The sequence below is a fragment of the Temnothorax americanus genome, unplaced genomic scaffold (assembly GCF_048541705.1).
Source record: "Temnothorax americanus isolate GAGA-0224 unplaced genomic scaffold, ASM4854170v1 Scaffold6, whole genome shotgun sequence".
NCBI lineage: Eukaryota > Metazoa > Arthropoda > Insecta > Hymenoptera > Formicidae > Temnothorax > Temnothorax americanus.
In genome coordinates this window covers 2,848,864-2,865,589 of record NW_027509751.1, presented here as the reverse complement: position 1 = coordinate 2,865,589, position 16,726 = coordinate 2,848,864, and the positions used below count along the sequence as shown (strand labels likewise).

The 16,726-nt window shown below is 41.6% G+C and overlaps 1 protein-coding gene across 5 annotated transcripts in view; it reads left to right on the top strand.

Annotated features, from left to right (window-relative positions):
- The window catches only part of Trim9 (E3 ubiquitin-protein ligase Trim9), a 102,696-nt gene that overhangs the window by 47,883 nt on the left and 38,087 nt on the right, over positions 1–16,726 (top strand). The gene's annotated exons all lie outside the window — the stretch shown is intronic.

Genomic DNA, 16,726 nt, shown 5'->3' with positions numbered 1-16,726 from the left:
GCCCGCCATCCTGACGTTGAAGTTTTAAGGTCGGCAGCTGCGTCCCAATTCGGAGCGCGCGACCATGTAACGTTGCTTTTACGAGGCGTATTTACGAGATACCGTTCGCAATCGCGTTGTCGTGTGTGCCACGCCGCGTCGACGAAATTCGAAGAGTTTCAATCGCGCCGCCACTGACGATGCATTTGTATTCCGGCGGATTATATACGAATCCCGGCTGTCACGGGGTAGAATCCGTCGCTGGCTTTACTTACGCGGTGAAAGCGGGCCACGGTCGGGAAGCCACGCGGACATTGTCAGCGTCTCCGCGAGGAATCGAACAACGATTTACCCAAGATGCGAATATATCGCGACCGAATTTTGCGAACTCCGCTCGCGAATTGTCGAGGGAAAGGCGGGAATTGTGTGCGAGGTCGAATGGTGCATGAGAAAGTTGACGGGAAAGGGAAAATTATGTAGGACCGTTCCCATGAACGTTACTTTGAGAGTGACTGACGCTTTTCCTTCACGAAATCCTTTCCTTCGCGAAGAGAGATAGAAATCATTTCCTTTACAAAGAAAAATAGAAAATCAATTAAACTTTAATTAACTTAATAGTTTATGCGAGTAATTTATCATTTCTTCTCGTCCTCTATACATCTTATTAAAAGATTAGCTCTTGAACTTTAATTAATTTTCAATACATATAAGAGCAATACATAGAGAAGTTATTCCGGAATTAATATAGATTCGATATGGCAAAACAACAACGCAATTAAATACTTATCTCTATTAAGAGTTCATAAGGTAGTTGTATCGCGACAGTATTAGTAAAAAATAATGGTCACACTGCAATACGATAATGTACGGAAAACTCTACTTATCTATGTAAAACTTTTGACTGAGCTTGTACTGTTTTTACTGTTTTCACTCGCGTCAGTAATGTCAGTATACCATCGAGATTAACTCGCGACGCTCGCGTTAGTATGCTTATCGAGGTAATTTTAAATAAATAGAAGAAATAGAAGCGAAAATGTCTGTTAAACGTTACAAAGAAAGATTAATGAAAAAAAAAGTATTAAACAAAAAACTTAAAGCTTTTAGCGGCAATGTCTGAACTACATATATATATAATCTTCATATGCGCAGTGTTGCAAGATCTTTACATCAGGTTAGCTGTCGTATGCGTCCACCGCTATGAGAAATTGTGTACTTTGTGTAACAATTGCTTCAAAACTAAATAGATAAGGGTCTTGTACTTTTGTAAGAATATTTTTACAAGTCTCTTTTATCATCTCTTTGTTTTTCATTAAAATCCTATGAGTAGTTTGATCGCTACAATTACAAACGTGATATAGGAAGCCGTTTTCGTCCTACGATACATGTAAAAAGTGCTAAGTTTGATTTCCATTATTGCAACTTTGGCATAGTCAAGCTTTTTCTACTTGCACGTGTGTGTGGAGCGTATTTACATTAATATGCTGTTCAAATTTTAAAAGATTCCTATGAAAATGGGTTTTGTGATACAACTACCTTAATAAAAATTGAAAAAAAATACGATCAATTATACTGATATTGTGAGTCGTTTTCAATGATTGTAAAATTCTTTTTGTTTTTCATATACTAATTTACATGTGGGGTTCCTGATTAAACTATAATTTATGCTGCCAATATCGCGAATATATTTTCTGTAATAAACTATTGCGGAGGAGGGGGAGGGGGAGGGGGAGGGGCAGAGAGTCAGATGTTGTTGCAAATTATTATCACCACAAATTCGCGTTTATGTAGGGGTACAAAGTTAACTCGATTCACCGAGTAAATGTCATTAATTACCAAAATTAATCAAAGGGAGAAAACGTAGTATATATACCATTGCCGTTGCATTGCACATATCGCGACCTGGACGGTCAATATAATATGCCGCGCGTGTTTTCCATCGGCCGCGTCTATTTAGTTTTCCCTTCCTGACTTCCAGTACGCGCTTGCCGTTGTATATGCAGCGCAGCAATTGCGAATCAGCTTTGTACTATTTTACTCGTACGGAATTCTGCAAACACCGCGCCGCGCCGGGGAGAGAATGGCACGGATATTTGCACGGTTTCGGTACGAATAAACTAGTAGTTCTTAATGGATAATAACATGGAGGTATACCCTACAGATCGAAAATTTGCGTCGGCAAAAATCCAACCAAAGGGCTAAATAGTAATACGCACGAACGTTGCGGCGTGTAATTTTGCAGATTTCAAGGTTTTGAGAAATCCTTTGAAGCTGACCCGACGTACGTTTCATTCTGACGGTGCATTACGGGAATCCACGGAGGATATACGGGGAAAAAAATCTGCGAACAAATGTTTTATCTTACGAAATGTGCGTTAGCGGCGTGCACTTAGCGCGCGAGTGCACGCGCGTGCAAACGCTCGCTATTCGGCCGCGGCCGATGAACGAGAAGAGGAGGAGGTGGCGGCGAGGGGGGGGGGGCGAGAAGGGAGAGCATTTTCATAACGCGACGGGAACTTTTTCCAGCGCTCTCGCCAGCGCTATCAAGAGCGAGGGAGAAAAAGATCGGCGGCTGTCCGCTAGATGTTTGCCGAAGTTCGGGCGCGTGTGTGCCCCGCGCTTTTTGCTCTTCTCCTCCAACCGTATCCGATCTCCTTCGTCTCCCTTCGCGGCATCCTGCTCTGGCCCTTCCCCGTGCAAACAATGTGATGCGCGCAGCTGCGGCTCTCCCGACGGAGTGACTTTTTTCCGCAAACAAACCGCACTGCCACCCCCGCGTTCCTCCCTCGGCGCGAGGGCGAAAGAGGGAGGAGGGCTGGATACGGAGAGAGAGTTTAGTTTTTCTCTCGCTTAAATATTCGCCGGCGCAACGTCGGCCAGGCCTCGCCGACCGGAAATGCTCTCCGCTGCCGCGGACGTGTGTTCCGTCGACGGGGCGAAATAAAAGAAGCTAACAAAAAGGGAGAGAAAGAGAGAGAAAGAGAGAGTCCGATGAAAATCGCGAGTGCGGAATTTCATTTGCGCGACCATTCTCCCCGTTCGTTTCACCCCGTTGTATATCTCGCGGTGCGGTACCCCCGCATCTCCTAGATGAACAATGTGCATTCCACAAGAATCGACTTGCTGATCCGCGATCTCTCGAGCTATAGTGAACCCCGCGACCGTGCGCGATGGCCGTGTTATTATACGGGTCATCTCTTTAATCCTGTCGCGACTAAAGAGATTACATATTTGGGATCGCACGGGTAATTTATAGCCTGACATCGCGAATCTAGTCACGTTAGTATTTTTTTCAAATTTGCAGAGAAATTGCGGGACATCGGTTGCGAAAGAAACACTACTCGGTACTTGTTTATTATAATTTCATCATCTCGATACTCTCTCTCTCTCTCTCTGAAAATACACTTCGCGAGGAAATTTCTATCAAGTGCCGCACAACTTCCCAAGTTTTCAAACATTTCACGTCTCGGAGAATTGTACGATCGTGCATACTTCATCCATAAAAGTCGCGTTGCGCCGCCGATGCAACCTCTGAACTTTGCCGGGAACCCTGCGTCGCCCCCGCGAGACACCCCGTGGAAATGCATTTCATGGGAGAATTTTCGTTAAGTCCCTACAACTCCGGAAGTTTTCGCGTCGTCTGAAATTTCGCAGCGAACGATTGCCCGATCGATCACGATTCTCGCAAATATCATGCGATTTCATCAAGACGTGAAACTCGAGAATTGAACTATTTCTAGATCGAGCGGGATAAGTCTGATAACCGATCGGGCAGGATGTCATTCGAAGGAGGGGAAATAACTGGCGTCATAATCGAGAAGAAGATCCACCGCGCAAAATGGGACGCGCCATCCGGTATCGATCCGATAGATCGCTCGTTGCGAAACGAGGTCACGTCTTCGACGACGGTTTTACACGCCTTCTGTGCTTACAAATCTAACGGATGTGCCGAGAACGCGCGCGTTCGTTTACGACGTTTGCGCTTACCTTTTACGATGTCCATATCCCTCGTCGTCGATCGAAAAATAGAACAGCTATAACATACGTTTCGCGAATCGCGCTACGTTCCCGAAACACGTTGCGTCGCAACGCGATCGAGAATCGGCTTTTACCTCACGTTCGCCCATGACACTGAATGCATAATAGGAGAAAGCCGCACCGATTATTGTGGAAACACGGCAATTTTAGTTCCTCGTTGTACGCGCCGCGATGGAAACGTTTTATGCCTTACGTGCACGGTTTCTCTCGAAAATCGAGAGAAATCGCTAGCTTAAAAAAAATCTTTTGTTAAGTACGAGTAAAAGTTTCGCGTCTCGAAACTTTGATTATATGTACGCCATTACGTTGAAATAGAGGACCTCTTGTTTCAGAAGTTTCCGTAGCTGAAGATAAAGCTTATTTGGACAAAAACGACTGTATAGATAGATAATTTTTTTCACTCTGTCGCGGTAATTAAAGTGAATTCAGTCGTGATCAGAGATATAACGCTATTAAAGCCAAAACAGATGTCTTAAGCACGATTTCTTCCGTTCTTATCATTAATTTAATTTAAATTTGGGTGACATTTAGATACAAGTCTTATATAAAATTGTATTCATACGCTTTGCGCTTTACATCAAGATACTGAGTTGAATCAGATTAATGAAAAGGTCACGTATTTGCATGGAATAAAATATTGGAATAGAAAATGTTGATATATATAAACATTTTTTTATATTTATATTCTAGTAAAAAGTATATATTTTTAGACATTTTATTTAGCGATATTTATACGGATTTCTTTAAATTTCCATTTGATTTCAAAATGCGACCTATTAGGTAAGAATAATAAAGAAAGATTAGAGAGGCTTTGGAATGATAAAATGGGCATCATCAAAGAGAAGATATTGTTAAGATTATATAGAGAACGGTCAGCGTTAGAGAAAGAAGAGCGAAAAAGAAAGTTGGATTAAAACATAGAAGGTCAATGTGTATCAATATGTGCAATAGTTACTTTGTAAGTTAGGATAGTAGTGTATGAATGGAAGGATGAATGATTAAGGCTATTTGTAAACCAAGTCCACTTCTTGGCTATGTAGCTGAAGTTAAAAATAAATAAATAAATATATATATATATATATATATATATATAATAGTATCTATTCTAAAAGTATTAACATATCTAGGTTTCTATTGATCAGATAAGAAATAGATTGAATTTCTTCGTTGGTCGACTCGCTTGCTCGAACACGCGTTTATGAGTCGCGCAGACGAGCGCCGTAATTATTGCGGAAATAAATGCAGCGATCCGAGTTTCCTCCGCATCGATCGGTGCGCGTGGGGTACCTAACCGTGAAAAACGTGCTTGGTGCGCCAATATCGAGCTCGGGAGGCTCGAAGGGCTCCGCGGGCTTCTCTCTTTTTCCCTCTCTCTTTTTTCTCCTTTTCTCACTCGAATAGGGCGCGTCCCTTCCGTTGCCGAGCGCGCGAGCATCCCTTCCGCATTGGCGCGAAAAACACAGCCGTATAGTTACAGATACACACTCGTGCAATTACGGCGGTACCTCGGAGGTATTACGGGGGTACACCCCTCGAGAAGTATCGGCTGGGTGTCGAAGCGCGGGGATGCATTAAAAAAAATGCAATCGGCGGACTCTCGTGACCATCGTTGCACATGACACCCGCTTTTATGCACGCACGCGTTTTATTTATACGACCGCGTATTACGCACGCGGCCATTTGCGTTTACACAGCCTGTCGGGGCGAGATTGGCGAGGTTGGCGAGAGGCAGCGGGCACACAAGCGAAATGAAATATTTTTACATTTATATACCGGCAACGATACCGGTGGGTATTTGCGGCGCCCCGTCAAACGCCGACCGGTCGAAACGCCACGAGTGCGCTTGATATATCGTTCCCCCCCCCCGTTACAATTATAAACGTTTTAAGCACATCTTGCTATGATAAATTGCTGCGATGAACAGACATGGGTAGCTTCTAATATACACACCGGTGCTTTTCGAGCGCGTCGGTCCTGTGCATTCAAAAGCAAATATTTTTCAAATGACGCGCAAAATTTCTATCGGAAGCTTTATTTGGAATTTTGACTATACCACAGTAAATTGAACATATATTTTTGAACATACATTGTTTATTTTACAAATAGAGATCTGTCAATATGCGCTTCTTTAATAGCTGGCCGTGTTTATTTGAAATAGATGTCGGGCATTTGTTCGAGGAAATTGCGCGTTATCGTCGTGCATGATAATTAATATACATATTCGCGAATGTGGCGTTAACTGTTTCTAACGCGAGACGTTACTTCATTCTCAAAATGCCTAGGTGGAAAAATACCAGTTTATCGTTAATTACTTGTTCTACGCACTTGCGCGCCCGTTCTCGGCTTGTCGTCGGCGCAACAAGCAAATTGCGTCCAAAGTCCCGGCATTGTATCAGTCGAATGCATTTCGTTTGTTTGCGTTACACGTGAAAGTAATCAAAATCCAAAGGACGCGATTCAAAAAGGTTATTTTATGCCTCTATACGGCTGACTGGCAAAACTCGTGTACCATGCTCGTGAAAATTTTACATCGTCAGTTAGTTCGCTTTATGCTCCCTCCTAACGCGGAATTATTTTTATTCGATTTCGATAGCGAAACGTTAATCGATTTTTCTTAGCTTTTTAATCGCTGTGTAAATTAAACCTTTCGATCTGACGTTTGCGCGCGTAATTTGTAAACGACCGCGCGTTGTAGTCTTTACGCGGGTGAACTTGAAATTTAAGAATTCGCCAGGAATTCCGCGTTCTCCGTTAAAGTACCCTTCCTCCATCCGTTCGATATGTCTCGCGACACGTCGGCAATAGAAAAGCTCTTGCTTTCGCATTTAATTTCGCATCACGCGCTCGGCTTAGCATCGCTTAAATACCGAAACGGTCGCGTTTCTTCGTGCTTATTTGTTCTTACTCGGAGTTTGCCATATCCCCCGACTCTCCCTGAGTCGGTCCTCGCTATCGGTTTGTCCTTAACTACGTAAGTTACGGGAATGTTTTACGATGTTGCCCCGCGACTCTTGCGCGGAAAATCGGGGAGCTTGCGAGTAATGGCCGGTGTTCGATAAGCGCTGAGTAACGACTTGGGGCCCCGTTGTGGTGTGCGTTGCACCGTTTGCAGTTTGCTTCGCGAATGTGTCGCCGCGTGACTTCCCTGTGCGATTTTTTTCGACGATCTGTCTTCTACGCTTTCGGGACTTCGGAGACAATATGTCTCGGTGAAGGATTAATGTTCTGCCGGGCTTATATATATATATATATATGGCTTACCGATCTGTCAGGTATCATCTCAGAATTTAAATAAAGAAAAATACAATATTTCAAAGTCAATATATATTCTTTATTTTTCAAGAGTAAATTACATTAAACTCTATAACATAAAATTAATTAAATTAATTTAATCAAGGTTCTATCGAAGGTTTTATATGTGGTATTCGAGAAATTGTTGAATGGATTGTTTTTTTTTTTTTTTTAAAGCTGCGCTGTCTGCAGTGATTAAATGTGAGATTCCGCGAGATACCTTCAAAGGCTGAAAAACGAATTACCATATTCTGTTTCCGTTATATGTAGAGACCATCCAATCGTCCGACACGCAAAACGGCCGGCCGTTATGCTGACCGTATCGTGCGCGAGGACGGTGACAAAGCAAAAATCTAATCTCCGTCGCGGACCCTTTTTTCCCGAAGAGTTCAAAGGACGCGCGCGTCGTGTCGTGTCGAGGCGACGCGACGCGACGCGACGTAATAGTGCGACGTAAATCATCCGACACAAACTTCGTTTGCGTGGGTAATTGGATAAATACGCCACGCGCGGACGCGCGATTTGCGGCCCGCGGCTCGCTCGCGTGACGGCGTACATTTATATGACGCACCGCGACGATCAGGACGGCGAAAACTCTTCGCCGCACGCGGACCGCTAATTGCGCTCGTGGCCTGACAATCGAAGACGGATCGCAGCGGCGAACGACCGCGGATAAGGTCGAGACACGAAAGCGAGAGAAATGAAGTAACGACTAGATACTCATTTGCAATCAGTTACGGTTAGTTTAATGTAGTTATATATTATTAAGGACGAAAAGAGAAAAAATGTTGAAGTCCATTTTAAATATTAAGTAGAACGTAGATGATGTATATGGTGCATCAAAGAAGACAAAATTGAAATCGACATTTTGTTAAATTATTAAAATTATCAGATAAATAAAAGAGACAATATCCAGGCACGGTAATTGGTGCGCGATAATTTATATTATTAGTCAATAAAATTAGCGGACGTTTCGACTCTTTTTTGGATTATCTTCAGCGCAATGTTAATAAGTTAAACGCGAATTACAACAGTCGAAGTTTAATAACACAGTCAAATTTGATGAAATAATAAATCTTCGGGTACGTTTATTTATTTTATCAAATTTGTCTGCGTTAAACCTCGACTGATGTAATTCACGTTTAACTTATTAATATTGCGCTGAAGAGAGATGACCCAGAAAAAGGATCGAAACGTCCGTTAATTTTATGTATTGATTGAGAATATAAATTATTGCGCACCAATTACCGCGCCTGGCTCTATTGCCTCTTTTTATTTATCTGATTTATTCAAGAGAACTTTTATACACTTTAATTTATTAAAATTATATTTGCAATTGTGCAAGTAAACGCGGACGTTAATTTTATGGAATAATTATTGCAACAGAAGAATCTCTTTAATTAAAAAACGCTCGTGTTTAAAGGAAGACAATGGATGATTCCTTCACTTTCATATAGTATAGACTTCTCTCCCGACTACAGTTCTTTCTTCCCGAGTAAGGAATCTTTTCGCGCACGTCCATGCAGCTTTCGCCGCTAAGAAGACTTTACATAGCGAGAATACGTGACGGACGAACGTTCAGGGTCTAGCACGCCGTCGGAAAAGCGAAAAAAAGTGGAAGAAGGGGCCCAGGACACCCGACGGCGGGCGCATGCTAAACGCGAAAATAAGAAAAGCCGGTACATAGGTAAAGCAGGTTCCTATGTATATAAGAATAGCTAATCTAACCCTCTGTACATATGTACCATACGTATATACCGTGTCCCGGAGCTGATGCTCATTCCTTTCACCGACCGATTTCAATCGTCAATACCGAATAACGGGCTATTCAGGTGTTCAATTGCTTACGATTCGAGAGTCGAAATTTTTCAATAAAACAATTTGTTCGCGAATTGGTAGAGCAATCCGCAGACGGAAGATGCGGCGGCAATTCTGAAACACCATGTATATCTGCACGTACGTATGCTTATTTAAGATACGGATAAAACGTTGCTACAGAAGCTTACATCGTGATTGTGGTTGCGCGCATCTGTATTTTGATGCCTTTAAGCAATTGAACGTTGTATTAGAGAAAGAAAGAAGTCAGAAAAGAAATATCTTTAGATACATAATTCTAAACTTTTTCGAAACATTACAATTAATTTGCCTGCTTCAGTTTCTTGACAATTGTTATCGTATAAGAATAAAGAGACTTATTGTTGATTCTGCGCGCGAGCAAGCTGTCGTTCAAGCGTGCAATGTTGCCGTATATCGTTAGACCGTGTGTGCCTATAATATAATACGAGTCGCGCCGCGCGAGACAGCGAGCTCGCAACCTACGCGACATCGTGATATTTCTTGAATTATTGCGATTTCAATCCGACGTTCGTAATTTACTTCTCCCCGGCATGATGCTCATAAATCATTCCATTCCGGACGTAACATCTCCCGTGTTATGTCGACGACGGAAGCGCAGTCGTAACACAGCCAATTACCGCCTCGCAAGCGCCTAATGCCATACTCTGCGAGGCAGCTATGTAGCACTCCCGAGTATTTCGCCTCCCTCGCAAGTTTACCGTGCAGCTTTTCATCCGACATAATAAATAGGCAACCCTATAGCAACAACCCCGAACAAACGAGATAAACTTCGACTCGGGCGCCGAAGAATCGACTGCGGCAAAAATTGAGCGCGACGGAGTAAATTTCGAGATTACACAGTCTCGATCGAGATGGCCTTAAATATTACGTTTTAGCTTTCACTGGCGGAGTTGTCTCGGATAAAAATCTTCGTACACACAATTTCCGCGAGAATTCCAATTTATGCACAGTATACAAACAAACCGGATATTTTGCTTTTGTAATGAATATTGTAAAGAGGCAATTGTATTTCCGCAGCTTCCAGGGATTCGCGAGGAAAATTTCTTCGTAAAGGATTCGCGAACTTATATACCTATGTAGTGTTTTTATAGCCGGTGCCACCCCTTCCGCGAGAGTTCCCAGTTGCCAATTTATTTTTATAAAACGCTCATTACGTGCCCTCGTACCGCCGTCGTTATGCATCGAACCTTTCCTTTCGTGGCTCCTACAATCGCTCCCAAAGATCATTCCGCTCGTCCGTGTCCCGCCGTTGCTCGCGTGTTCGTGTCATAAAGTAACGACGTGCAGGGTCATTCCGTCCTCTCGTTCCACCAAAGTCAAGAAACCAATTGCGCCTTGTGCTCCGGGAACTCCTCCAAGAACGCTGGAAAACGCGGGCAATTCTCCCTGCAACGGGCATCTTTATGCCGTCTCTCCTCGAGATAATCGAATGGCATTCTCGAAAATGATTTCGGCCAGAATTACCGTGTAATAACGTAGGAGAGATATCGGAAGTGATTTCACGACATCTTTATTTATACTGCTAACTCTCTTACGAAATTAATTTCGTCTTTTTGCGATAGAAACTTGTTGGAAATTTATTTGTGAAATAAAAGTAATTATATTTCTCCTGTGCCGCTTGATTTATCGTTTTTATTTAGGTATTCTTACACTAAGAAAAAATCCCAAAAAATATTGATTAGGTGGCTTCTAATAGCATATTTACTTATTTTTTACACATATTTATTTAAAATTAGATATTTTTGTTTTAATTAAATAAAAATATCTAATTCTAAATAAATATGTGTAAAAAATACAATAAGTAAATAATGCTATTAGGAGCCACCTAATAAATATTTTTTTGGATTACAACATTTTTTCGTTTGGAAAAGTAGATATAATTATATATGAATTTTTAGATGTGCGAAATATAAATATGTAATTTTTTGCGTTCGGAACTTGAAAGCAAATTCCAACTTGAGCATAATCACAAAATTCGATATATGTATAGCTCGGCGCATCTATTATGGACACGAGCTGTCCCCAGCAACGTTTTAGCGTGATTGAGACCCGCCATCGCTCATTCTCGCCTTGACAGCGGCGTCATATCGCCCTAATGTGGCCCATTTTAGCTTTCCGCAGAGCTTTTTTCGCCGGGAAATTCATTCGTCGTATTAGGAAAAGAAATTCTATCGAGTCTCGCTTATTTCTCCGCGCAAAACTGCTGACTTTCAAGAATATTGAAATAATTAGCCGAGTATTATCCTTCCAATTGCACGTCCCAAATAAATTTCGCCGTTTACGCCGCGCGCGCGAAATGATCGATATTCCTCCTTCAGGGATTCATATTTCAATCAAATAGCAGGTGGGCCATGGAAAACGGGTGGAAATTAAAGTGGAGTTGCCTCCTCCCGCCGGTTAACGAAGCACTTTCGTTCGCCCTTGTTCGCCCGCGAGTTTATCCGACGCCCTTAATAATGCACCGGCATTATCCGGCCGAACTTATCCTCGCGCGGTTCTTCAGACAATTTGGAAAATGAGCTGGGATAAGAAACACCTGCCGCTGTATTCGCAATTAAGCGCGCTGATAATTGTCCGCGGCGAACGAAAACCAACGTTTCCGTTCGCAAAGATTTACCGAGTTAAAACACGGCGCGTTCGCGGCTTTTCCGGTATATTTTTTTTTACACTTGTAGACAGTTATTCTATAATTGCTTTTATTATCTCGTTCGCGGTCCGAATGGATGGTCGCTTAACGGTTTAAGGATTGCAAATTAAGGTAGGTATCGCGTTGCGAATCGATTCGCGATGCGAGCGGCGCGACGCGCGACGGGGCGTTTCAATTCAAATCACAGCGAGAAGCGTACGTGTGCCCGCGAGAGCGTAACCACGTTGCTTAGCTTTGACTCTTAAGCCTGACGGCTTCGGGGGAGGATAATAGCCTCGCGTCTGGCTTGTCCAAGATAGGTATTAGAACAAATATATGTATAATTAATTTTCTCCTCCGACGCGACGCCCCTCGACGAGCGTTTCTCGCGCGGCGCGAGACGCGCAAACGTTCGTCCGGCGAACTTTCGGGGTCGAAAGGGTTAAAATAAAACGCCGCCCTTGGTGGTAGAAGCATTTTCAGACGGTCGTAGCCTCGTCAGATAATTTAGAAAATGGCACGTGATAAAGGGCACCTGGTGTATACCTGCCCTATTAACACGTATTAGAGTAATTATCGCGATTGGGAATTAACGAGCCGAGGGAGTCTCGTTTGCGCATGGACGACCCGGAAACTTGGGACCTTCAGACAGTTTGCTCTTCATCCGGATGTTTCCTAAACTTCGGCTATCCAAAATCTGAAAAGCTTGTTATGATAATGCTACTATGGTTAATTAGTTGCAATATTTAAAAATCACATACATGAATATAATTGAAGCTATTTTCACCGACTCTAAAATAGGATATCTCCACACATAGCAAATTTTATAATTAAAGAAAGTTAAATTGCATCTCTCGAAACGTATTATATTTTACGCGATATTTTGTCTGGATATTACACTGCGCACTGTTCGTTACAATCAAAGTTGTTTTACTCATGGGTTTAAAGTGCATAGCGAATAAAAGGTCGTTCCGTGACTTTTTCATGAGCCTAGATTTTCCATTTCCATGTTTATCGTCGTGTGAATCTTTAGCCGACTGAGAAGGAATTTTATCGATTAAATAACATTTAGATTGAAATGTCGCTTGTATATAATAAATAAAACACGGCGCGCCCTCCGATTATACACATATACGACAGCGATATTTCTGTTGTTGATGTAAAGTGTCGTGTAATAAAGTATCGCTCATATTATGCATTTTAATAATTATATGATAAAACGTCTCTCTTGAATCTTTATTAATGCAAACGATTGCCAGGTGTATTTTCGCTCGACGCACGAATGTACTATCGGAAATAATAAACGCATAACGAAAGTACCGACGAAAATATTTTTAAGCTTCGCGAAATTATTCATTGCGTGAAAGGAATTAATAAACACGGAGCCGGTTACGTGGCTATTGTGCATTTCGCGTTTTCATTTCAGCCGCGGAGCATAATCCTCTTCGCTCTTTAAACGCGACGCTGACCCTCCTCTCGGGTCGGAAAGGGCCAATTTGGCAAATGAGCCACGATAAAGGACAGCTGTTCCGCGCTAACGGACATTAATAATTGATAATTATGTCAGTAACGCGGAGAAACGTCGTCTGGTGAGATTAGTCGGGAATTCTGTGCAATTTGCAATGGGTAATCGCGTGCATGTGTCGCGCGATTTTCGCCTACGCCTAAATTTTTCATGAAACGCGCGCGTGTTATATATTGTGACCAATGTTCCCTTTAATTTTTCACGAATGTCAACGGAAAATATTTCACTCTCGACTCTTTCGGACGTTTAACCACGGCTGCTATTATCATTTTTTTTCCTTCCGCGCCGTTTTCTCCTTACTTGACAAATAAAAATACGCATATTTGTAACAAAAATTATGTACATACACCGAGAAAAAAATATTTAAATCCAAAAAATATTTATTTAGGGGTGGCTGCTAATAACTTATTTACTTAATATAATACAAATATTTTTTTTTATTTAAAGATCATTTTACTTAATTTAAATAAAAATATCTAATTCTAAATAAAAAAAAAAAAAATATGTGTATTATATTAAGTAAATAAGCTATTGGCAGCCACCTAAATAAATACTTTTTTTAGATTTAAATATTTTGTTCTCAGTGTGTAATATACCTATATGTACATATATAAGTTTTTTGTTTCTGTAATATTATAGTTAATAACTAATTTATCTGATTATTATCAAAGTTTTAGTATGTTCCGATAATCTTTTCTACTTTTGTAAGATTTAATCGTAAGATAAATCATTGCAAATTGCTCGAAGGAGTAATGTTCTATTTCATATTTTCGAAGAATAATTACAACTTATAAGTTTGATCGTCTCACGTTTGGCAATTATCCTTAGTTTTTCGGCGACGCGCCGCGATGCCAAATGACTCGACTTATCGCCGAGGATCCTTGCTAATCCTCTCCGCGACGGTGCTAATTAATCGCGCGCAAATTACCATTAATTCGTCGGGATTAGCGGGGATTCTTTGTGCCGTGCGGAGACGCACTCCGCGGAGATTTATTACGCCGCTCTAGATTAAGGTACCGTCTGTTTTTCGGACGGTGTGCGGGTGCGCGCGATAATACGATCGCGCCCCAGCACTCGTGAAAATTACAACTCTCGCGGGGAATTAATTCGAACACGAGCGGGACGCGACGGTGATGTTCGAGAGTATACCGAGTGGGGCTCCATTTTTCCGACATTTTTCACGTATTCGCACATGTAATAATAATATTCCCGATGCTGCTCTCACGTGAGTGCGAAATATCGCGCATTCTTTTCCAGCGATTAATATTGTGTAATTACGAGCGCACTGCTGGATGGACGGTTTGCTGTAAAGAACTATTAGACAGACACACACCGACGGACAGAAATATTTTAAAACAGGTCTTCTCTCTCCCTCTTTTTCTTTTAATGTAATTATTAGCGCACGCAATAAAAATTTCAGTATTTACAGCAGATATAGGCTATTCTAAATCTTATTAAGAGAATTATACGTTTTATATAATGTAATTATTTATTTAACCCTTTATTCTGTGTATTTAAATTTATTTCATTATTAATATTTTTAAAATAATTTCAAGAGTAGAAGATATTTGCGCTCAGTGAAACTTGACTTTTTTCAGATATTTTGAAAAAGTAAACAGCTCTATATTACGTAAAGATCTCGATTGAGACGATTACCAAATTTAGCACAAATCAACAAGTTTTATTATTTAACTTATCAAGCCGTAATTTATTAAAATCGTGGAACATTGCGAAGTCCATATTATACTTATATATCTATAATTACGTGTTTTTGTCGAAGCATATGTTTCCAGTTCATCGTAATCCACGTCATACAGAGAATAAATTGAACTTGGAGACCGCGGCGCGCGCCGGCTGCACGTATTTTATTTACATTTCGTTCGATACGATTTGTATTCCATAGTGCTATGAGCGCAATATAATATGCGGCGGCTCTTTGATTCGACCGTAATCAACGAGATGGCAATTAATATTTGCATTACATATAAAAACGATGTGTTTCGATACTTCGTTGACGCTTTAGCGACGGACCTGCCGTTATTTATTAATAATTCCGCACGGCGAAGTATTTCCACGCTGAGAGGGGCTTTCACGTTTTATACTTTCGCGTTAAACGCGTATATGCATAACGGCATGTTATAACTATTTTCGAGCGTGATAGCGCTATACGCGCGTTCCGGTCACATTTACAAAGCTTCAGTTCCCTGTTCTGGAACGTTACGTTTTTGCAGATGCGAGATACACATATACTGCTCTGACATCACCGATATATTAGACTTTCTGAGGGCGAAAGTCGGCGTTTCGTTGAGGCAAGCAATTGGCACGTTTTAACATTCGCAGTTAAATGCAGGTAGCTCACCTTGAGCGTGCGAAAGTCTTCGGCGAGCTGACGGAAAACGGCGCGGGAGAATTTATTTCCTGCACGTAGCGGCAGTAAACGTCCGGGAAAACATGTTCTCTCGGTGTACTTAACTTACGGTATTCCGCGGGCCGATCTCAGATAATGTACCGCGTCCACCAGTCATCTCGAGAAAAATGATTATCCCCCGGGTTCTCTATCCCCTGATGACGTCTGAGAAGCGAGCTTAACAGTATTTTACGCGAGGCTCTTCTTCGCGCAGCGCGGGAGATCAGACGGCTGATGCAATTTATTTTGCAGTTTGACACGCATGGAACGGTGCTGTACGAGTACGTTTACGAAAAAAGTAATTACTGAGAGTGGGATAAGGCGATTCGCGTACGAAAAGTAGAAGAAAACCCTCTTGTAAAAAAACTTAAGTGAATTGGCAAAATGCAGAATGTTCGAAGATCTTTTATGTAACACGTGCATGGAAAGTGACCCATTGCGCACGCTACGCGTGCGTGATAGACCACTTTCCACGCACTTGCAACATAAAATAGGGTATGCAAGTCGTGCGTAAAGATGAAAATTCCCGGGTGCGGAGGTCACCGGGAATTTTACAGCACTTGTTGCACAAATAACTATTACCGCGCAAAGTTGTAAGCTAAAAGTACCAATGCCGGGACACTTAAGACCTATGTCTGGACACCTTTATCATTTTAGTTTTTAAATAAGTATAACGCGAATCAAATTCAAAGATAAAACTGTAATGCAGGAAATATATTTTAATCTTTGATTCTTTTATTTTAATTCACGTTATAACTTATTTAAGGATTAAAATGATAAAAATGTCCAGACATTGGTACGTGTCCAGGCACTGGTACATTTACTTTAATAATCCTGTATTTATTGCCGATGTAACAGTAAAATAACACGGTGTAATGTGATACCGATTCCGATTTCCTTGCAATTTTCATAAGAGACGCGGATGCCAGTAAATGCAATGCAAATAAAACAGGGTGTTCGAGACGAGACGCGACTGATTGCGTTCTTTCTTCAAGAATACTCGAAG